We start from the raw sequence: 24,466 nt of genomic DNA, 5'->3' as shown, positions 1-24,466 counted from the left end.
AAGACAGGACCAAATTACCACCTATTTGTATTAACTCTGAATGTAAACAGCTTAAACTCATCAATCAAATGTCAAAGATTAATAGACTGGATTAAAAACCAAAACCCATGTATTTGTTGCCTACAGGAGACACATTTCACCAACAAAGATCAGCGAAAACTATATAGCTCATAGGTTTTGAGGGGTTTTGTTAATTTCATCTCTTCAAAATACTCTTCTGATTAAATTCTTCAATGATCATACAGTAGTAACATTTTCTTCAAGAAGGTTCTTGATTTTTTTTTCATTTTTTCAGTGGCACATTAGTCATTCAGTAGCATGTTATTTAACTATATGGTGTTGTTAATTTCTTTTTTTTCTTCCTGTTGTTGATTTTGTTTTATGGCTTTTCATTTAAGGGTATGTATAGCAACTGTGTAATGTAGACTATCATATCCAGATGTGAGGATATAATGCAGTATGCATCTCTACTTCCAAAGATGGACTCCCAATGAAACTGTTCACTATATCTTGACAATAGGATGCTGGACTCTCTGCCATTGTCCATGCCCACAATGATGGACATAAGACTGTGTATGAAGAACTATACCATAGTAATGATATAGGGGAACTCAGTGATGGGGGAGGGAATTGGGGAGGAGATAAGGTAAATCCCAGGGCCTATGGAACTATATCATATAATGATAATAATAAAAAGTAAAATTAAAAAAAAGAATCTCTGTAAAGAACAGCAATGGGGATTGTGGTTAAACCTCTGTGGAAAGGCAAAACTGTGACTCACCTCTCTACACTTAACATGGAGTGGAGATTTGCATATGAGAAAAACTGCATTCTTGATTGTTATAATCACTTGTGTAACAACAGGAATATGCTTTAAGAGTAGCATTGTTGGGAGATTTTATCATTGGCCGTCATAGAACAGAATTACAAATATATAATGAATTCATATTGCAATAAGTAATATAATCATCACTCATCATGTCCATTATGGATACTATATGGCATTGCCATTTGCTTTTACACTAGAATCCTACACAGCATGTTATTGTACTAAACATTGCAGCAAAGCAGCAGGACTGGCATGGTGGGTCAGCAAACGAATCCTCCACCTGTAGCACCAGCATCCTATATGGGTCCTGGCTCATGTTCCAGCTGCTCCACTTCCCATCCAGCTCCCTGATTAGGGCTTGGAAGAGCAACAGAGGAATAACCCAAAGCCTTGGAACCCTACACCCATATGGGAAACACAGCAGAAGGTCCAGGATTTGGATCAGCTCAGCTCTGGCCATCGTGGAACTGCAGATAGAGAGCCTTCTCTTTCTGTCTATTCTTCTCTTTGAAAATCTGCCTTTCAAATAAAAACAAATAAACCTTTAACAATAAATAAATAAATACTGTAGGTAACTGTAACATAAGTAAATACTGTAGGTAACTGTAACATAAATAAAATAAGCACAAAAAAGGCACAGTAAAAGGCGTCAGTATGGAGAGTGCTTATAGAACTGCAAATAAACCTGTCACATGATCCAGCTATCTCACCCCTAGGAATATATCCAAAGGAAATGAAAACTGCATATGAAAAAGGGATCTGTAATACTATATTTAGAGCAGCACAATCTACAATAGCAAAGACATGGAAACAACACAGATGTCCACCCAAAGAGGAGTGGTTAAAGAAATCGTGGTACATCTACTCCATGGAATATTACTCAGTCATTAAAAAGAATAAAATTACACCATTTGCAACTAGATGGTCCCAACTAGAGACTATTATGCTTAGTGAAATAAGCCAATCCCAAAATGACAAATACCATATGCTCTCTTTAATATAAGGAAACAATCATGCAAATTGTAAGTTCAATAACCCTTTCTATACTGTTTTTTACTGCATCCCATGTGTTTTGATAATGTTTATTTTCATTTCTTCCAAATACTTTCTTTTCTCTTGTCAAATTCATTGCTGACTCATGAATCACATGGTGGCATCATTTTATCCAAGAGACTTTTGTGTTTTCTTTTTGTCATCCATGCAGTGGTTACTCAGTGGCACGCTTTTTCAATTCCATGGTGCTGTAATTTTGTTGTTGTTGTTGTTGTTGCTGCTGCTGCTGCTATTTTAACTTGATACCTGTTGTAGACCTTATTTTATTGCTTCTCAGTTAAGGGAATGTATAATGATGGAGTAAACATATATTACCATATCCAGATGTGAAGATACAATGCAATATGCATCCCTAATGCCAAATCAAAAATGAACTCCCAATGAAACTATTGGACATATCTAGACAATGGGACGCTGGACTGTATGGCATTGTCTGTACCAGCAATGTCAGGGCACACTTAAATAAGAGACTCATGGAATTATAACTCCTTATGAATGACTGTACCATTATAACAATATGGGGAAAATCAGTGGGGGTAAGAAATTTGGGGGGGGGGGTGCAATCCCAGACTCTACAGAATTGTACCATAAAATTCAAATTTCAAAATAAAAATTCAAAAAACCCACAGAATTGTACCATAAAATTCAAATTTTAAAATAAAAATTCAAAAAACCCCCACAATATAAAAGGTTTTAGAAATCATACACCTGCATAGAGCTAGAGGTTTCTCTGGGTAAGTCAGTAAGCAAGTAAGTAGTAAGTGGATATTTAGGCTAATTATAATAAATAATAACAAATAGCATTATATATCATTATTACAATAAATATTTATGTTCCTTTATTACTAAAAAACTATGTTTATTACATTCATTATAGCTTGAGTGTACACCGTTTATAAAACCTGCAATAGGGTTCAGCACTATGACGTAACAGCTAAAGTTTCCACCTGGAGCACAGGCATCCCCCATGGACACAAGTTCAAATCTTGACTGCTCCACTTCCAACCCAGTTCCCTACTAAAGTGCCTGGGAACACAGCAGGTCTTTGGGCCCCAGTACCCATGTGGAAGATCCAAAAAAAGCTCCTGGTTCCTGGCTTCAGATTGGCCTAGCTTCAGACTGCGGTCATTGTGGAATGACCCACAGGACCCAGCAGCCCCGCTCCCTATCCAGCTCTCTGCTTATAGCCTGGGAAAGCAGTCGGGGATGACCCAAAGCCTTGGGACCCTATACCCATGTGGGAGACCCGAAAGAGGTTCCAGGCTCCTGGCTTCAGATTGGCACAGCACCAGCTGTTGCAGCCGCTTGGGGAGTAAATCAGCAGACAGCAGATCTTCTCTGTCTCTCCTCCTCTCTGTATATCTGACTTTCCAATAAAAATTTAAAACAAATCTTTAAAAAAATGAAGACACAAACACGTGCTTGAGCCTAAGTCTATACAGGGTCAGGATCACCCACAGCATCACCTTCCACTTCCACATCTTATCCCACTGAAAGATGCCCAGGAGCAGCACTATGCATGAACTGTCATCTCCTATGATAACAATGTCACCTTCTGAAACTCCTCCTGAAGGACCATTTATGCCATTTTATAGTTAAGTTTAACAAATAGGAGCACATGGACAAACACACACAAGAACCAGATCTGGTGTCCCTCAGATGAAGTTTCTATAGGGATTCCCCCCAACTGAATTGTTGGACTCAGAACCCCAACCATGGAGAGAATTGCAGGTTCCATGGTCTGATCGTGGAATGCAAGTGTCAGAGGTGGGCCTCCTCAGTGGCTTAGACAGAGCAGTGAACAGCATATCCAGATGCATATGGAGGATATGACAGTACACTGGAGCCTGTAGAGGACACCTGGTACCATAACAGAAGACAGAGGACAGAACAAATCAGTCAACTACCCCAGTCAAGTGTTGGCAGTGAGTATCTGGGCAGAGACTCTAGCGTGGACTATGTCAACCAGTGGATTCTAGAGAGATTTCATCATGCTTGCAGTGGTGATATCAGCAGTAATTCAGAACTGTTGAACTATCCAAACCTCTTGAGCAGGACCCTCAGAGCAGGATCCTCAGAGCAGGATCCACATTGGAGACCCTGGGAAGGTGTCTGGTGGCCGCTCTCCATCCTGGGGTGCAGAGGCATTTGGGGGTCTGGGTGTGTCTTCTTTTTCTCCCGCTTTCCCAGACACAGGAAGAAAAAAAGAGAATGTGGAAGTTGTGATCTTACCCACCTTCCTGTAGTCCTTGACCCTATTCACGCTAATCAACTATGTAAAAATCATCACAAATAAAAATAATTAAATATCTAAAAAATCAAATAGGAGCACACACTAAAATAATAAAAATATAATACAGTAAAAATACAAACCAACATATTTCTTACCAAATATCACATTCTATAACTAATTGTAAGTGCTGTACTTTTACATGACTGATAGTGCAGTGTCTGTGCACACTGTATTACCATAAATGCATGAGTAATGCATTACACTATGAGATTATTACAACATCACTAGACAACAAGAGTTTTTCAGCTGTTATAATCTAATGAGGCTACTATGCTATATGTGGTCCATCTTTGTCTGACATGTCATTTGTGGCCATGGCTGTATTACAAATTCAATCGCTTTTTTAAACTTTGTTCATTTTGTTTGAGAGAGGGAGAGAAATGAGAGAGAAATTTGCCATCTGTTAGGTTATTTCCCAAATAACAGCTGGGGTTGGGCCAGGCCAAAGTCAAGAGCCAGGAACTCAATTCAGATCTCCCATGTGGGTAGCAGGGACCCAAATCTGAGCCATCACCTGCTCTCTCCCATTATGTAAATTACTAGCAGGAAGCTGGATTTGGGAACCAAGCCAGGACCTGAAACCAGGCGCTCAATATGAGATGCAGGCATCCCAAGCAGCATCTTTAAGTGCTGCACCAAATTCCCACCTCCAAGACTACAGAGTTAATAAACTGTGCTTTTTTTCTTTTTTCCTATTACACTTCAAAAGCAGCTTACCTGCTTTTTTCACTTAATTAGCACATTTTGCAAGACATCTCCCACCTTCCATCAGCTTACTGGTACAGCTTGACAGCTAGGGAAATTAGGAGCTATCTATACAGAGATTACACATTGGGCAAGAGTTTTGTAATGAGATATTCTGTTTCAAAAAAAAAGGGAGGGAATGGTCAGGAGGCAGATAAGGAAGAAATTTATATATATAAATATATGTAAACATTCTGATATATATATATGGATAAGGAAGAAATTTATATATATAAATATATAAACTTCCTGATATATATCAGATATATATATATATATATATATATATAGGCTTGACTGCTGTCAGAATATATATGTAATATATATATTTTATATATTATATATATATATACATATATATATATATATATATCAGGACGTTTCAATTTATTGTTCCGCATTCCCACCCTACCCTAAATGCTTTCAAGAATACCCTTAGCCAATAGCTATATAGGCTACAGTATCACAAGTAAGTGAAAAATATCCCATATTTAGTAGTTAACAAATATCCCATATTTAGTAGTTAACAAGTTCATAACCAGAGACACTTGATGAGGAAAAAAGATTCATGAACACAGTTAAGGGGAAATTTGTTTAGTCAATCAGAGTTTACAGAATTAGTATCCAGGACTTTAATATCCTCATAGCACGGACCTCTCAACTGATGTTAACAGAAATTACAACAAGTTGGGACATTCACATTGTTCTCCCAAGATTTAACATTTACTCCATGTTTCTGGTATATTTTAATAATAGCCAACATATTTTTAAAGCTTTTCAAAGCTTATTTTAGCAGAGACCATCCAAAAGAATTCAATACCCCTATGTAAATAGTTCAGCCACTGCATAAAACAGTTTCATAGTTCTTAAAAAGTTAAACATAAGAGCTTTTATTGTGGTGTAGTAGGTAAAGCCGCCACGTGCAACACCAGCATTCCATATGGGCCCCAGTTCATTTCCCAGCTACTCTACTTTCAACCCAGCTTCTCTCCTAGAGACCTGAGAAAAGCACCAGAAGATGGGAGACCCAAATGAAGGTCCTGGATGCTGAGTTCAGCTGAGCTCAGCCCTGACTACTACACCAATGCAGGGAGTAAACCAGCAGATAGATCAAATCATTTTCATTCTTTCTCTTTCTCTTTATCCCCTTCCTCCCTCAACCTGTCTCACTCTTTCTCCCTTTTCTTTCCCTCCTCCTACCCCTCTCTAATTCTCCCCCTCTCTCTGCAACTCTTTCAAATAAACAAATAACTAAATCATTTTTAAGTTAAGCACAGAAATGCTATATGATCCAACGATTCCACTTTGTGTATGATTTGAGCAAGACTTAAATAGCTACTGGTATACCTATGTTCTAGCCAAAAGATAAAAACATTATCAGTGTACGTCAACGATTGAATGAAAACAAATTGTTATATATACACAAACACACATAATGGAATATTATTCAGTCATAAAAGTTAGCTTAAAACTGCACTATTACAACATGGATGAACTTTGAAAATCTTAGGCTTTGTAAAATAAACCAGGCACAAGAAAAAAGTATTTTATAACTCCAAATACAAACAAATCTTTAACAGACAAATCCATAGAAAAAACATATATTAGAGGTTACTGAGGGAAGATGGTGAGAGGGAGGAAATAATTGGAGATTACTAGTCAATGGGCTTAGAGTCTCTGAGGAGATTAAAAATCAAAGTGTGATGAGGGTTGTACAACATTGTGAATATAGTTAATGCCACTGGGTTATCCACTTAAAATGGTATAAATAGCTGTTTATATCATAAATATATTATCACAATCTTAAAAATGCTTACCGTACCTGTGTTAATGGTTCTATTTCAAGGGAGAAGCCATAACAGCAAGTAATGGGCAGCTGGACAAGGGACCTAACAGGACAGTGACAGCAACTCCCTTCTTGTTTATCCATAGGAACAGTGGTGGTACAGTGTGTTGGCTTGACTGCTATCAGAACCTCATCAGATACTATTCGCTGAACTTCAGGGTAGACTGCATGATCCATGAATCTCTATACTGAGGCTCCCTGGACACCCTGGAAAGTAAACAAGCTCAATGGTTGTGTTAGGTGGACCAGCCATTGTGTTTGTGGGTGGAGCCAATGCGTTGTCTGTCCAGGGTTATAATACACAGAGCCAAAGAGCAGAATCCAAATGTAGAGTCCAGAGCATACCAAGATGCAGATAGGTATACAGGCTAAATGTAAATCATCAAGTCTGAAGGACTAGGAAAAAATGTCTAATCGAGATATGAAACTACAAACTGGGAAGACAGAGGGAAACTAACACATAAAGTGAGTTAGGGTAGGCCTGAATGAATCCTCAGCATGTCTGCCTCTGATTTTTATAGGCTTCTCTCTGCTGACTTTATGCTTAAGGGCCTAAGAAGGACAGAAATTCTAAGGCACTATGACATTGTAAAGCATCATTATTAGATTATTTTAAGAACACTCCCTTTTAAGGAGAGAAGTTGCCTGGGAAACTGACTGGAGCTGTTACCCCAAAAAAGGAAGAATCAGAGCATGTCAATTTTTCTCCTCTGCAAATTATCTGTAGAAATAGCAGCATCCTTCAGACACAATAAAAGAACTTGCAGACACCTCATTGCATTGCAAAGACTTTGAAAATGGGAAGAAGAGCAATTGTCCATTATGTGACAATTGGATACTGCATGATTGAAATTGAGTATCACATGAAACAGAGAAGGGCTCCTAGGTTGTTGGTGCCTGAAATGGAAGCCCTCAAACTCCAAACTAACCACGCTCACATGCTCAGTCATTGTGCTAGGCATGGGGAGACGATGTTCCAAAGGCTATGTTCCACGTAAGGCTGGTGCTAAGCATAGCTGCAGGTACAGACATTGAGGATGATATGGTGAAGCTGAGGCAAAAAATGGGACAAAGCCTCTGGTGTAGGAAAATTATTTCACAACTGAGATGGCCACCCTTCCACACTTGGGCAGTGCTCTGGCAATGCAGGTTTATCAACTTAGTTCATTAGAGTTCATTTAGTTCATTTAGGGCCATTTGGCAGCAAACCCCTAACAGATCTATCTATCGTCACCTCACAGAAATGTGGGCCTAGAAAGGAGGAAACTGCTGAGTGTGAACAAGGGGGAAGACAGAAAAAGTATATATAAAAAAAGGAATGATGAGCATTGATAAAATAAAGTGTGAAGAGAAACAAAATTAAAACTGCTGCTTCTTTTCCCAATGCCAAGGGGAGAGCTGGGCTTACTAAAACCCCAAGAGTCAGAGATTAAATATTTACCCAACAGTCAGGAGACAAAACAGATTATAATATGAAACCAACTGAATTACGAGAATCACTTGAGCAGTAGCAAACTAAACTACTCAATATATTAAAGTCATCCATCAGCCCCTCCCCCCAGATGCTAGTAAATGGTAATTGGTAGAATCCATTTTCTGCGGTTTCTAGCAAGGTTACCCAGGTTCCTCTTCTGGCAGAACAGAAAGAACAAACCCTGTGAAATTACCTCTGCAGACATAATTTGAAAGACAGGAGCTTTTTTTCCTGCGTTTTAGGTAGAAAATAAGCAATAAACAATAATAGAAACCTTATGTAAACTAGAAAAAAATCAATAACATGGGGATAGGGAGGGCAGCAATTTAAAGTCAGAATGGAAAATTCAAATGCATTATCTACCACAATGTTTAAGCCTGGGGTTCTCAACCTATCTTGAGACATAGACCCCTTGACAATTTGGGAAAACCTACGGGTTTCTTTTAATAACATTTTTAAATTCCAAAAATAAAGCAATGAATTAAAAAGGGAAGCAAACATATTTTCATACAATTATAAAATATGTACGTGTGGTATATGAATACATATGCTCCCTTATTAACATATTAAATAACAAGATATTGTGACAGGTCTGGTAAGTACCATATATTCAGAACAAAGAGAACACAAAAGGTATTTTGAGTCTTCCACAATGTCTGTAACTGGACATAATAGAATTTCTTTTGCAATTGCAGGAACTACAAATACTGTGAATTTTTTTTCTTAATAATAGAAAAAAACTGTCCAATTTCAGTTACAGGTTAGCAAAAATGAAGCTGCTATTTTCCCCTGAACCGACTTCTTGGAGTCCTGGGCACTCAGATTAAGAACCCTGGTAGAAGAGGCCCTGTGGCACAGCAGGTTAAAGTGCCTCTTGGGGGCCCAGAGCAGTGGTCTAGTGGCTAAAGTCCTCACCTTGAACGCGCCAGGATACCATATGGGTGCCGGTTCAGGTTCCAGCGGCCTGCTTCCCATCCAGCTCCCTGCTTGTGGTCTGGGAAAGCAGTTGAGGGCGGCCCAAAGCCTTGGAACCTTTCACCCACGTAGGAGACCTGGAAGGGACTCCTGGCTCCTGAATTCATATCAGCTCAGCTCTGGCGATTGCTGTCACTTGGGGAGTGAATCATCAGATGGAAGATCTTCCTCTCTGTCTCTCCTCCTCTCTGTATATCTGACTTTCCAATAAAAATAAATCAATCTTTAAAAAAAAAAAGAAAAAGTCCTTACAGTGGTTCAAATTGCTGTTTTTTTTAATTTTTTCAATTACATGAAAGCATTTCGCATTCAGTGAAAAGTATTTTGAAGTCTGAATTCTGATCTTTCCCTTTACTAGAATTATGTGATGCAAATCTTTTGTGATATTGATCAGAATAGCAGTCGCCACACCCAGTCAGCTCTGTGTTCATAAGAAGAAATAAACTAGACTGAAGTACTCTGTGTTACTAAGTTAGGATGCTCAGTAAGGCGAAGGTAGTAAAAGCATTATGGTTGCTAAGGGAAATGAACCAATCCCAAAAGGTTAAATACCACATGTTTGCCTTAATTTAAGATGATATGATGTTATGTATAACATGTTATGTTATGAATGTTATATGTTGTGTATAAACTAAAATTGAAATGTCAATGAGGTGGTCACAGAAGGTGGTTAAGAACTCGCATTTACTTTTAACATATTGGTTACTCATTACTATGTCAATTAATTCCATAATGATGTAAATTTTTGCTGATGGTATGTTGGAGCTTTTAATTGATCGGGATGATACTCTGCTGGCTCTGTCTTCAGACCAGAGAGGGTATACCTAAGAAGCCGTTGAACTTGACTGCACAATAAGATGCTGGACTCTTTGTTTGGTATATGCTTGCAATGGGGGAATCTCAACTGAACTTGAGCTGTGGTTATGCAACAAGGTGGAGGAATCCACCATGGTGGGAGGGTTTGGGGAGGGGTGGGGAGAACCCAAGTACCTATGAAACTGTGTCACATAATACAATGTAATTAATGAATTAAAAATAATAAATAATTTTTAAAAAGAATAAAAAGAACCATACAAGAAAAAAAAGCCTTATGGTTTATACTTTCAACATGTGAAAGGTTTATCAAGATACAACCCAACTATAAGTTCAAAAAAAGCCTTCAAACAACAGAAATGTATTTATTACAGATCTAGAAGTTGGGAAATTCAAGGTCAAGGCATCAGCACACCTGATGCCTGATGAGGGCCTATTCCCTGGTTCATAGAGGACACGTTCCTGCTGTGTCTTTATATGGTAGAAGGGGCATGCCAGTTCTCTGGGGTCTCCTTTAGAAAGGCATTAATCCTGTTTATCGGGGATCACAACTTAATCACCTGTCAAAAGCCTCACCTCCTAATACAATTACATTGGTGATTAAATTTCAAGCTTTTGAATTTAGAAGGACACAGATATTCAGACCCAAAAGCTCACAATGTACTTGCTGGGCTCAGTGAAATGGCCTGAAAAAAGGTAAATGAGATATAAATAAGACTGACTATATATTGATGACTACTTAAGCTGGGTAATCCATAGTGGTTCCTTATGCTACTCACTAGTTTTCTTCATATCTTAAATTTTTTGAACTAAAATGATCTGTAGGTGACAAAAGAAAGGACTTGAAATGCTGTTTCAGTAGCCCAACTGCTCAAATTCATTCATTTACCTATCCACTTATACACCCAATAAATATTAACTGTAGCATCTGCCACAGTGTAGGTTACAGCACAACTGAAGCCAGAGTCATGCAGAGGTCAAGCCAACAATAACTGAAGAAGAATCAATGCCAGCCTGAATAAAAGAAGGGGAATTGCAGGAGGAAGTCAGAAGGCACAATAGAAGGGAGAACATTTTGATGGGAATGAGTTCTTGACACAAAGAGGAAAAAGAAGGCATCAGCTGGCTGGGAGCAGAGATAAGATAGTAGGGAAAAGAGGCTGAAACGCGGAGAATTCCTAACAGCAGCTTTTGTAGCCTCCTGGATAACTACATCTAGCACTGTATGGAGCAGGGATCTACTTAGCAGCTTGTTTCCACACCAAAAGATGCATTCAAGAACAACATGCTGCTAAATAAACAATGGATCCTAGAAAAAAAATCAAAGAGGAAATCAAAGAATTCCTTGAAATAAATGAAGGCAACAGAACAACATATCAAAACTTGTGGGAAACAGTCAAGGCAGTGCTAAGAGGAAACTTACTTGCAATCAGTGCCTAGGTCAAGAAAACTAGAAAAGCACCAGGTAAAAAAGCTAACCATGTCTGAAGGAGCTAGAAAAGAATAGCAAAATAATCCCAAGAGTAGCAATAAAAAAAGAAACAATCAAAATAAGGGAGGAAACAATTCAAAAGAATAATTCATAAGATGACTGAATCAAGTAATTAGTTATTTGAGAAAATTAACAAAATAGATTCCCCACGAGCCCAACTAATGAAAAAAAGAAAGGATGGGCCTGGCACAGTAGCCTAGTGGCTAAAGTCCTCACCCAGCATGTGCCAGGATCCCATAGGAGCACCAGTAGTTCTAATCCAAGCTGCTCCACTTCCCTTCCAGTTCCCTGTCTGTGGCCTGGGAAAGCAGGCTAGGATGGCTCAAAGCTTTGGGACCCTGCACTCATGTAGGATACCCAGAAGAAGCTCCTGGCTTAGGATCGGCTCCCCTCCAGCTGATGTGGCCACATCTGGAGTGAACCAGCAGACGGAAGATCTTTCTTTAGCTCCTCTCTGTATATCTGCCTTCCCAATAAAAATAAATCTTTAAAAAAAGTTTCCAAGGTAACACAGACCCTGTAAAGACATAATTCCTGTGTGTGTGTGTGTGTGTGTGTGTGTGTGTGTGTGCGTGTTTATAAGCTCTAGTTCTTAAAATGGCACTATCCTCATCATTTATTTTTAAAAAAGGATGGAGAAGGCACAAATTAATAGAATCACAGAAGAGAAAAAATATAACAATGGATACACAGAATAATACATAGAATAATCAGGAACTATTACAAGTAATTATATGCCAACAAATCAGAAGACCTAGAAGAAATGGATAGATTTTTTTTGGACACTCACAATTTTTCAAAACTAAATCATGAGGTAATTAAAAATCTAAGTAGACCTATAACCTGGAAGAGACTGAATCAATAATTAAATCTCTCCCAGCAAGGAAAAGCCCTGGACCAGATGGGCATCACTGCTGAATTCTTCCAAACATTTGAAAAAGAACTTACCCCAATCATCAACAAGCTATTCAAAACAATACAAAGGGAGGCAATCCTTCCAAACTCTATGAAGCCAACATTACTGCAATACCAACACCAGATAGAGAGAGAACAGAAAAAGAGAACTACAGATCAATATCCCTGATGAACATAGATGCAAAGATCCTCAATAAAATATTAGTCAACAGAACCCAACAATACATCAGACAGATCATTTACTGAGGCCACGTAACTCCAGTGAGATTGGCCTATATTCAGAAATTTACTTATAACATCTGCTGTTGGGAGAAAGGTACCTTATTCCCCTGTTGATGGGAATGTAGGCTAGTAAAGACACTATGGAAGTCAGTATGGAGAGTGTTAACACAACTGATAATTGATCTACAATATGACCCTGCTATCCCACTGCTAGGAATGTATCTAAAGGAAATGAAATCTGTATATTAGAAAGTGATCTGCAACCCTATATTATAAAGCAGCACAATCCACAATAGTGAAGACATGGAAACAATCCAGACGCTTGTCAAAAGGAATGGATAAAGAAATGGTGGTACACCTACTCCGTGGAATACTACTCAGCCATTAAAAAGAATGAGATTCACCCATTTACAACAAAATGGTCCCAACTAGAGATCATTATGCTCAGTGAAATAAGTCAATCCCAAATGGACAAATATCTTGTATTCTTTCTGATACAAAGTAACCTTCATGCAAAATGAAAAACAAATAGATATATAGGAAAACATGTGCATACATATATTCTCATAGATGAACTGTATAATAAATACTGGCATATTGGGAAGTGGAGATAAGCTGCAATATGTATCTCTACTCCCAAATAAAAAGAGGACACCCAAATGAAACTGTTAAATATACCTTGACAATATGATCCTAGATTTCCCACCACTGCCAATAGCTATAATGCCATGATACATTCAAATAGCAGGATATGGACTTGCGACTATTGCTGAAGGACTATACTATTGCAATAATCTGGAGGAAAATGGTTGGGTGGGGGACAGAGGGAGGAGCAAAAGGGAGGCAGAGAAGGGAATTCCTATACTCACAAAACCATATCATAGATAATAACAACAAAAAAACACAAAAGAAAAACTTCAAAAAAAAAACAAGTGGATTTACCATATGATGTAGCAATCCCACTCCACCAAAATATTAAATTATTCTATCAAAGATACCTACTCAACTATATTTAGAGAATCACTGTTCATAATAGCCAAAATATGGACTCAACAAAGTTGTGTATCATCAAATAAATGGATAAATAAAATGTGGCATATATTCAGTGGAGGGGGAGGACACATAATTTGGATAAAAAACAAATTTTCTTTTTATTGGAAAGGTAGATACTCAGAGAGGAGATATAGAAAGACCGTCTGTCCGTTGCTTCACTCCCCAAGTAGCTCCAAATGTCAGAGCTCAGCTGATCTGAAGCCAGGAGCCAAGGGCTTCTTCCAGATCTCCCACATGAGTGCAGGGTCCCAAGACTTTGGGCCATCCTCTACTGCTTTCCCAGGCCACAAGCAGGGAGCCGGATGGGCAGTGGAGCAGCCGGGACATGAACTGGCATTCATATGGGATGACAGTGCATGCAAGGCAAGGATTCAGCCACTAGGCTATCACACTGGGCCCTAGCCCCAGTTTTGCACGCACCAACAGATAACAGGCAATGTTATTTAGCCCAGCCCAGGTCTCCCATGTCGCCAGGTGCCTTGGCCTGACCCATACATGCCCTCCAGTTTCCTCCCTCTAAACTGCTAGATCTCAGATTCCTTACCTACCTGTGAGTGCAGTGGCCCCGTCTGTGGAAGATCCCAGAAGCCATTCATCCCCTGTCAAACATGCCCTCAGCCATTCCCACTCATATAGGTCTCCTGACTCCCTTTCTGAGGGAATCTGCAGCCCCCAACCTGAGGGTCAAGGTGGTGTTTTGGCCCAACATTCCCTGCCTTCCCCACGTGTAAAACAAGAAGGAAGGAAGGAAGGCAGGCAGGCAGGCAGGCAGGGAAGGGAAGGAAGGTAAGGGAAGGAACGGAGGGAAGGGAGGGAGGGGAGGGAGGGGGGAGGCAGGGAGAGAGGGAAGGAAGGAAAAAGGGAAAGAAGGAAAGAAGGAGGGAAAGAAAGGGAAGGAAGGAAGGGAAGGAAGAGCAACTCTGCTGGCATACTGATGTGGTTAACACAAATTCGGCATTAACCATTTCCAGAATGTTCATCAACTATTGGCTGCTTTTCTTGCAGCAGTGTAACACTTGACTAGGTACAAGGCAACTTAGGCAGCTGCCTACAGCTGGAACCAATATCATTTCAATGCTGGTATGCTGTATGCTGATCACTGCACTCCCAAGAGAGCTCTGGCCAGCACCTTTCAGTAATAGGCTGCAGAGCCCTGCTGGTAGCCAGATTTTTGCATTCCAGATCTCTGACTCATTTCACAAAAGAAGCAAACTCTAGATAAGTTTCATCAGGAAAACCTTTAACAAGAAGCTAAAGAGAAATTCTGCTTCAAAGTCTATTTCTCCTGCATTTGCTAGTAGTTGTTTTCTTTTAGCACTTCCTGTGAATTTGTTGACCAGAACACAGTAACTTGAACTTGCCATTCATTTGCTAATTATTCCATCTCCTTCTGTGGTCCTAGTTATATCCACGACATCTGAACACTGGGCAATTCAGTCTCTTTTCACAAAGGCACAAAATTCAGAAAGCACAAAAGTATCTACAAAAATGTTAATATCTTAAAAACCATCTTTACACACAAGGTTAGCAGCAAAAAAAAAGTCATATTTGCTAGTACCAGCACTGATTTGCAATCAAATTAGCCTAACCAAATTTAAAACTGGTTTGAGAGTACAGGCACTAGAAACAAGCATGCATCTTAGTTTAAGAAGTCCCCCCACCCCCACTAACTGGTTGTGAAACCATGGGTAATTTACTTAACTCCTTTGACACTTTCATAATCAGTATATAGGAGATAACTATAGCTATCTACCTCACAAAGTTGTAAAAACTAAACTTAATTTTAATATTTCTTTTATTTTCATTTTATTTCAAAAGCAGAGAGGCTTCTTCTATCACTGGTTCACTCTCTCAAATATCCTCAATAGCCAGGTCTGAGCCAAGCTGCAGCTAGCATTTGGTAGCAAAGACACAAGTATTTGAGCCATCATCTGCTAGCTATCATGGTGCACATTAGTAAGAAGGCCAAGGAATTAGAACTGAAACCAGGCACTGGCCCATATGGGAATCAGGCATCCCCAGCGGTAAGGTAACCACTGCACCAAACACCTGCCTGGTAAATGAGAGATTTTGTGCAGCTGTTCCCCTGAAACTCCACTTCCTCTAGTAAGGCAGACTTAAGCACCCTTCGGGGTACACATTTAGGAAGGCTCCAGATGCTCTGAAGCAAAACCCCAGTATGGGCATCCAGAGCTCTCAAGTACCCTAGGACAATGTAAACTCTACCCAGTCTAACCAAGGTCTCCTGAAAAGCAATGAAGACTTTTCTGTTACAGGCAACATTGAGTATCCTTAAAAGAACTGATGAGACAGATCTGAGTTGCCAACAAATCAGCACCTGCAGTCTTAATTCCAAAAATCTAGAAGAGATTTAGGAGTCCAGTCCACCATTTACTATGACACTTTCACCAAGTTACTCAACCTCTCTGATCCTGTTTCTAATTTGTAAAATGGAGATGACTATACCTAGCCCCACGACTATGTGCAAACATAACATAGGACGGGTATTTGGCCTGAAAGTTGAATTCCGAGTTGGAAGACCAGTGCCCCATATCAGACTGCATAGGTTCAGGTCCTAGTTCTGTTCTTGATTCCAGCTTCCTAATATTGCATACCCTGGGAGACAGGCAGGTGATGACCCAAGTACTTGGGCCCTTGCTGCTCACAATGGGAGACCTGGATGGATTTCTCAGCTCCTGGCTTTGGTCTTCTCCAGCTCCAGCTGTGTTGTCTCTCTCTCTCTCTCTCTCTCTCTCTCTCTCTCTCTCTCTCTCCCCTTCACTGTCTGTATAATAAGCAAATAAATGAAGTAATATAAGATTCTTAATATGTATATTTTATTAATTACATTGAGTTATGTGACACAGTTTCATAGGCTCTGAGAATCCCCCAACCCCTCCTCGTACCCTCCCCCCATGATGGATTCCTCCACCTTGTTGCTGTATCACATTTCAAATTCAGTCAAGATTCTTTTATTGCAAGAGTATACCAAGCGGGCCCAGTGGCATGGCCTAGTGGCTAAGGTCCTCACCTTGAATGCACTGGGATCCCATATGGTTGCCAGTTCTAATCCCGGCAGTTCCACTAACTCTCTATCTCTCCTCCTCTCTGTATATCTGACTTCGTAATAAAAATAAAATAAATCTTTAAAAAAAAAAAAGAGTATACCAAGCATAAAGATTCTTAACAGAACTCCTGAAACGTAGTAGCATACAATAAATGTTGGGTATTTCTATTATTGATAATTTTTGCTGCTCCATATGTGGAAATATGAAATACAGTCAAAACAAGAAACAAGGGCACAGATCGATGGCTCAGTTGGCTAATCCTCCCACTGTAAGCACCAGGATCCCATATGAGCAACCGTTTGTGTCCCGGCTGCTCCACTTATTCAGCTCCCTGCTTATGGCCTAGGTGTAACAAGCAATCTAGAGATGAATTAATGCATATGGGATGTCTAGCTTATACGGAAAACACTATGTGATTATATTATTTTTAAAAATTATTTATGGGGAGTCTGACACAATAGCGTAATGGCTAAATTGTCACCTTCATGCAATGGGATCCGATATAGGCACCAGTTCATGTCCTGGCTGCTCCACTGCCCATCCAGCTCCCTGCTTGTGTCCTGGAAAAGCAGTAGAGAATGGCTCAAAGCCTTGGAATCCTGCACTCACGTGGGAGACCCATAAGAGGTTCCCGGCTCCTGGTTTCAGATTGGCTTAGCTCCAGCAGCCAGTTGCAGCCACTTTAGGAGTGAACCAGCAGACAAATAATCTTTCTCTCTATATCTCCTCCTCTCTGTAGATATTCCTTTACAATAAAAATAAATAAATCTTTTTTTAAAAAAAAAAAAAGCAAGCAAATTAAAAAAAATATGTATGGGGATGATAAGGTAGTGACTAATCCTCAGCCTGTAAGTACTGACATTCCGTACGGGCATCGTTTGTGTTCTGGCTGCTCCACACTGCTACAATTCCAATCCAGCTCCCTGATTATAACCTGAGAAAGCAGCAGAAATGACTCAAGCACTTGGGCCCCTGCACCATGTGGAAGTGAAAAGAAGCTCTTGAATCCCAGCTTCAGCTCAGCTTAGTACAGCTGTTTTGACCACTTGCGGACTGAACCAGTAGATGAAAGTATCTCTCTCCTTCTCTCTCTGTAAAAATCCACCTTTCAAATACAAATAAATAAATCTTTAAAAAGTTTTTTTTTTTTGGGTCCGGCGGCGTGGCCTAGCAGCTAAAGTCCTCGCCTTGAACGCACTGGGATCCCATATGGGCGCCGGTTCTAATCCCGGCAGTTCCACTTCCCATCCAGCTCCCTGCTTGTGGCCTGGGTAAGCAGTCGAGGACAGCCCAATGCTTTGGGACCCTGCACCCGTGTGGGAGACCTGGAAGAGGTTCCTGGTTCCCGGCTTCAAATCGGCTCAGCACCGGCCGTTGAGGCTAACTTGGGAGTGAATCATCGGACAGAAGAGCTTCCTCTCTGTCTCTCCTCCTCTCTGTATATCTGACTGTAATAAAATAAATAAATCTTAAAAAAAGTTATTTTTTTATTATACTCTATTTGAAAAACAGAATTACAGAGAGACAGGGAGAGACACACAGGTATTTTGAATCCACTGCTCCGCTCCCCTAAATCCCCATAATAGCCAGATTTGATCCAGGCTGAAGCCAGGAACCAGGAACTCTACCCAGGTCTCCCTTGTGAGTGGTGGGAATGCAAGAACTTGGACCGTAACCTGCTGCCTTCTAGGGTGCAGCTCAACAGGAAATCAGATTGGAACTGGAGTAGCTGTGATTCAAACCAGGCACTCTGATATGGACTGTGGCATCTCATTATTAGTTTTTTATTTATCTAGTGATTAGTAATATTCACTATCTTTTCATGTATTTATTCACTATTTATTTGTATGTCTCTTTGAAGAAATGTCTAATCAAGTCTCTGGCTCAATTTTCAACCTGTTTTTCTTGCTCTGGGTAAGTTACAGGAAAATTGCTACTTCATGTTTTACAATTTTTAAATATGTTATAAAATTAAAAGGTAAAAAGAACCTTTACAAACAAAAATTGGTGCACAGCAACAGGTGTTTAGTGGTTAAAATGCTCGTATCAGAAACCAGAATTTGGCTCTGTGGTTAAGATGCTGCTTGAGGGCCCGGCGGCGTGGCCTAGCAGCTAAAATCCTTGCCTTGAGCGCCCCAGGATCCCATATGGGCGCCGGTTCTAATCCCGGCAGCTCCACTTCCCATCCAACTCCCTGCTTGTGGCCTGGGAGAGCAGTTGAGGACGGCCCAATGCATTGGGACCCTGCACCCGCGTAGGAGACCCGGAAGAGGTTCCTGGTCCCGGCATCGGATCGGCGCGTACCGGCCGTTGCGCTCACTTGGGGAGTGAATCATCGGACAAAAGATCTTCCTCTCTGTCTCTCCTCCTCTCTGTATATCTGACTTTGTAATAAAATAAATAAATCTTTTAAAAAAAAAGATGCTGCTTGAAAAGATTGCATTTCATATCAGAATGCCTAGGTTGAGTACTGCCTCCATTTTAGTTGCTGTTGCCAAATTGCTTTATTTTTATTTTCATAATTTCTTTTATTTATATAAAGTATACAAACTTCACATATTTCACAATACAGATTAGGAACATAGGGATACTTTCCATCCCACCCTCCCTCCTGTTCACATTCCCTACCTACCACTGTCTCCAATTTTTATGCCTAAATGAAACTCTAAGCAAGTTCCACTTTAAAAAAAAAAAAACGGAGTGTCTTTGGGCCCACTGCAGCAGCCTAGTGGCTAAAGTCCTCACCTTGCATGTGCCAGGATCCCATATGGGTGCTGATTCTAATCCCAGCAGCCCTGCTTCCCATCCAGCTCCCTACTTGTGGCCTGGGAAAGCAGTCAAGGATGGCCCAAAGCCTTGGGACTCTGCACCCACACAGGAGACCCAGAAGAGACTCCGGGATCCTGGCTTAGGATCGGCGCAGCTCTGGCCCTTGTGGCCACTTGGGGAGTGAATCATCAGATGGGACATCTTCCTTTCTGTATATCTGACTTTCCAATAAAAATAAATTAATCTTAAAAAAAACTGGGGGCCTGGCGGCGTGGCCTAGCGGCTAAAGTCCTCGTCTTGAATGCCCCGGGATCCCATATAGGCCCCAGTTCTAATCCCAGCAGCTCCACTTCCCATGCAGCTCCCTGCTTGTGGTCTGGGAAAACAGTCGAGGATGGCCCAAAGCCTTGGGACCCTGCACCCACATGGGAGACCTGGAAGAGGTTCCAGTTTCCTGGCTTCGAATCGGCGCGCACCGGCCGTTGCACTCACTTGGGGAGTGAATCATCGGACGGAATATCTTCTTCTCTGTCTCTCTTCTCTGTATATCTGACTTTGTAATCAAATAAATAAATCTTTTAAAAAAAACTGGGTGTCCTTAAGCGTTAATTGTGCATTACACCAGTACCACATCAGGATCAAAAGCACGAGCACTGATACCACTTCTTCTTCTATCATGCTCTAGCCGTTATCTTAGTAACAGTTTTTCTTAGACTGAGTTTACTATGCTTAGTAGTGCTGAAAAATCTGGACCCCTATATAGTCTATGGGTACCACTAACTCAGTAAGAGATAATGACTTTGCATTACAGTAATTACTTGCTTGCCATTCTGTGTTTGCACCATCTTCCAGGGTCTTTATTAGGGTCAAACCTCTGTCCCAGGAGAACACTCCTATATCGGTTCAGCATTCTCAAAATCTTTGTCCATGCCTACTTTCAACTCCCATGATACATGCTGACTATGTGCCACAACGTTCTCAGAGCATTACTCCTTTGCTATCTTAGCAGTCCTAAGACAAACCCAGTAGTGCTACAATTTGGTATAACTAGTTATTGGCCTGCTGTTCGGGAGAAAGTGTGGGTGCTTGTTCTCTTGCAAGCAAAAGGCTTCTGTGTTGTGTTCAACTGAATGAGGCATAGCAGCTCTTAACACAGAGAATCAGGCCACTTATGAACCCACAAAAAAATAAAGAAAAATCTGAGAATTCAAGGATTTCAGGTCAGTTATTCAGGCATTCAGCTATCTTGTGTGTCAGGGTCCTATTATTTACCAACAGAAGCCCTGACCTTGGCCAAGCAGACCTGTCTTAATGGCAATTTTATTAGCTATTCTTACAACTAAGTCCTAGGTCTGGTCCTTAGCTTTCTCTGTCATCCTGCTGCAGAAACAAGAGCCTTTTTACATGCTACTGAGGAGTTTCTGTAGCTTTCATTCATTTATACTTCTATTTATTTATTTGAAAGGCAGAGAGGTTGAAAGAAAAATACAGAGATCTTCCACCTACCAGTTGACTCTGCAAATGCCTACAGTAGCTAGGGCAAGGCCAGACTGAAGACAGGAGCTGACAATTCAACCCGGGTCTCCCACATGAGTTGCAGGGACCCCAACTACTTGAGCCAACTGCTGCTATCTCCAAGGATGCACATTAACAGGATGCTAGAAGCAGGAGGCTACCTGACACTTGAACCCAGGCACTCCAATACTGGATGCAGACATCACACAAGTGACGCCTTAAACACTGTGCCAGAAAGCTGCCTTGTTTTCTTTCTTTTTTAAATCTTGACTATTACCTTTAAATTGCCAACTAACCACTTTTAACTATTATATTTTTCATTGCCAAACTTAATAGCTAACAAATTTAATTCTTTTACAGATTATTATTCTCCCATGTTTCTCAAATGCCTGATACATCCCAATAAATAATGCGTTTCCACCAATGGAAGTTTTAATTGCAGTGTTACATATGTCAAGGATGGCATCTTCAGTATCAGCCAGATATGGGTGATCCAGGTGCAAAATCCCATCCTGGTACCTGCTTCCTCAGACTACTCCAACACTAACTGACGCAGAGTCTGGATTCCATAGGAAACAGACTTTGAGTTGGAGGATAGTGCACATGAGGTCAACACCTACGCCAATGTGACGTGAAGAGAACTAGGCAGAGGGAAAAGTGGAGCTATCATGCAATTCCAATGAAAATCTCAGCCAACCTAACAGCCAAGTCCTAGAACTAGAATCAAATTAAGGGGACAGGGCTTTTATAATCTTGCATCGATTAGTCATTCAGTGTGGAGTGCCCCTGAAAGGAAGCATAATACTGGGTGAGGCAGTTTACTTTAGCCCAGGCAATTCTGAAAGAGGGATCATCCCTAATCTTCTAGACATGCTATCAGCAACTGGACAGAAACCTGGATGACATATTACAGCACTGATTCCATTTACTGATGTGCGTGCCATGTGAATGCAAATTATTTCTGTTTCATACTCCTAATGAGAATGAAAAAACCCATTCACTTGATCTACAACCAAAAATATATGGCTGGTTAATCTGCTCTAACAAAAATAACACAACTGACACAGCAGTTTCTGCTGGTACTAGTTAGTTAAGGTTGTGGTACTTCATTGTCACCTGCTGTGATCATTTTTTAGGGGCTAACCGGGTGAACTGAATAGGTACCTCATAAGCACTACATTGCATAAGTCTATGAAAGCACTAAATTCTGCAATTCTCCCTAGGATGTTGTATAGTTTTTAAATTTTATTTATTTTCTTACTGTGTTGGAAAGTGAGAGTAAAGGATTTCTAAGTCTTCTACTTGGCCTTTCCTGCCACAATACCTTTTACCATAATTGTAAAAAAAAAAAATAAGTGTAATGACTTCTTAGATTATCCAATTACACACTATGAAACCAGGAAAATTCCTATCATGAAGGCCCATAGACCCAGAAGATCCACAAGTGGCCTATTTCTGTCTCAATACTTAATCGCCTCCCCCACTCCATGAAAGTATTTTTTAAATTAATCAAAAACTGGAATAAAAAGATAAATTATTTTGACTTATTAAATCTGTGTATATGAAGAGCCATCAAAATGTTTACAGAATATATATCTTTTTAAAAATCTATACGCAGAGCCCAGCACAATAGGTCAATTAGGTAATCCTACCCTTGCAAACACTGGGATACCATATGGGTACCAGCTCATGTTCTGTCTGCTGCACTTCCCATCCAGCTCCCTGCTTTTGGCAATGGGAAAGCAGCAGAGGATGGTTCAAGGCATTGGAACCCCAAGCCCGCATGGAAGACTTGGAGGAGACTCCTGGCTCCTGGCTTCAGATTGACTCAGTTCTGACCATTGTGGCCATTTGGGGAATGAACTAGCAGCAGATGGAAGACCTTTATTTCAGTCTCTCCTTCTCTCGGTAGATCTGTCTTTACAATAAATAAATAAATATTGATGTATAGATTTTAAAATGTACCAAATAGGTTATTATGGGTCGCTCTGACTAGGCTGCAGCTCCCACTGGTTTATTTTAGGGCCGAGTATGTGCTGAGCAGAACCAGGCTGGACTGCAACACCCATTGGTTCCAGTGCAACTCGGGACTGAAAACAGAACCAACCCAGCAATTGCAACCACCAGCTGATCGTGGTGATGGACTATGCCGGGTCCTGTGCTTGCTAGAACATACAAGAATCTGGTCTGGGAATACCTCAAAATTTCTTTGGAGATCTCCCCAATTGAAATGCTGGACTCAGAACCCTAGCCAAGAAAAGACAGAAGAAAGAATAACTCAATCAACCACCTCAGCTATATGTTGGCAGCGAAATACTGGGCAAATGAAGACTCTATGATGGACTATGTCAATCAGTGGATTCTTCCACCTCACCGATCTGGGAGTGGCAAAAATGGCAGTGATTCATAACTGGTGAACTATTAAAACCACTTGAGCAAGGATCTCAGAGCATGCCCCACATCCGGGACTTGGGGTGGGTGGGAAACTGGGTGGGGCTTCTCCCTCAATATCCCCCTTTACCTCAGATACAAGAAGGAAACAATATGGACATAATAGTCTTACCCACTTCCCTATAGCACCTGAACTTTTTGCCGTAGTTGACTATGTGAAGATTGTCAACAATATAATTTTTTTAAAAAAATTTTTAAAAATAAAATAAAATGCACTGGGCCCGGCGGCGTGGCCTAGTGGCTAAAGTCCTCGCCTTGAACGCCCCGGGATCCCATATGGGCACCGGTTCTAATCCCGGCAGCTCCACTTCCCACCCAGCTCCCTGCTTGTGGCCTGGGAAAGCAGTTGAGGACGGCTCAAAGCCTTGGGACACTGCACCCGCGTGGGAGACCCGGAAGAGGTTCCAGGTTCCCGGCTTCGGATCGGCGCACACCAGCCCGTTGCGGCTCACTTGGGGAGTGAATCATCGGACGGAAGATCTTCCTCTCTGTCTCTCCTCCTCTCTGTATATCTGGCTGTAATAAAATGAATAAATCTTTAAAAAAAAAATAAAATGTACCAAATAAATTTATCTTTTCAATCCATTATTTGATTAACTTTTTCAAGTACCTTCACATGTTTCCACTCAAATATATGGGGCTTTGTTTCCCCACTAAAAGGTTAATATTTTCCCTTTATAACCAATATATATTTTTATATATAATCTATATGTATAACAAAACACACATTTTATTTATTTATGATATATAACATATATACCGATATATTGAAAACAGTCAAGTATCCTATATTCTCAAACTTTCTGCATTCTTAACATATCTGTCTTGTCAACAACTACAGTATTTGTCTAAAGTTTTATTTTTCACACTTCCACATTTATTAATTGGAATTATTTTGTAAAATGCATTCATATTCATTCTCCTTAGTATTTAAGTGACCACTAGGCTCGCACA

The sequence above is a fragment of the Ochotona princeps genome, chromosome X (genome assembly GCF_030435755.1).
Source record: "Ochotona princeps isolate mOchPri1 chromosome X, mOchPri1.hap1, whole genome shotgun sequence".
Taxonomy (NCBI): domain Eukaryota; kingdom Metazoa; phylum Chordata; class Mammalia; order Lagomorpha; family Ochotonidae; genus Ochotona; species Ochotona princeps.
This window is presented reverse-complemented; position numbering follows the sequence as displayed.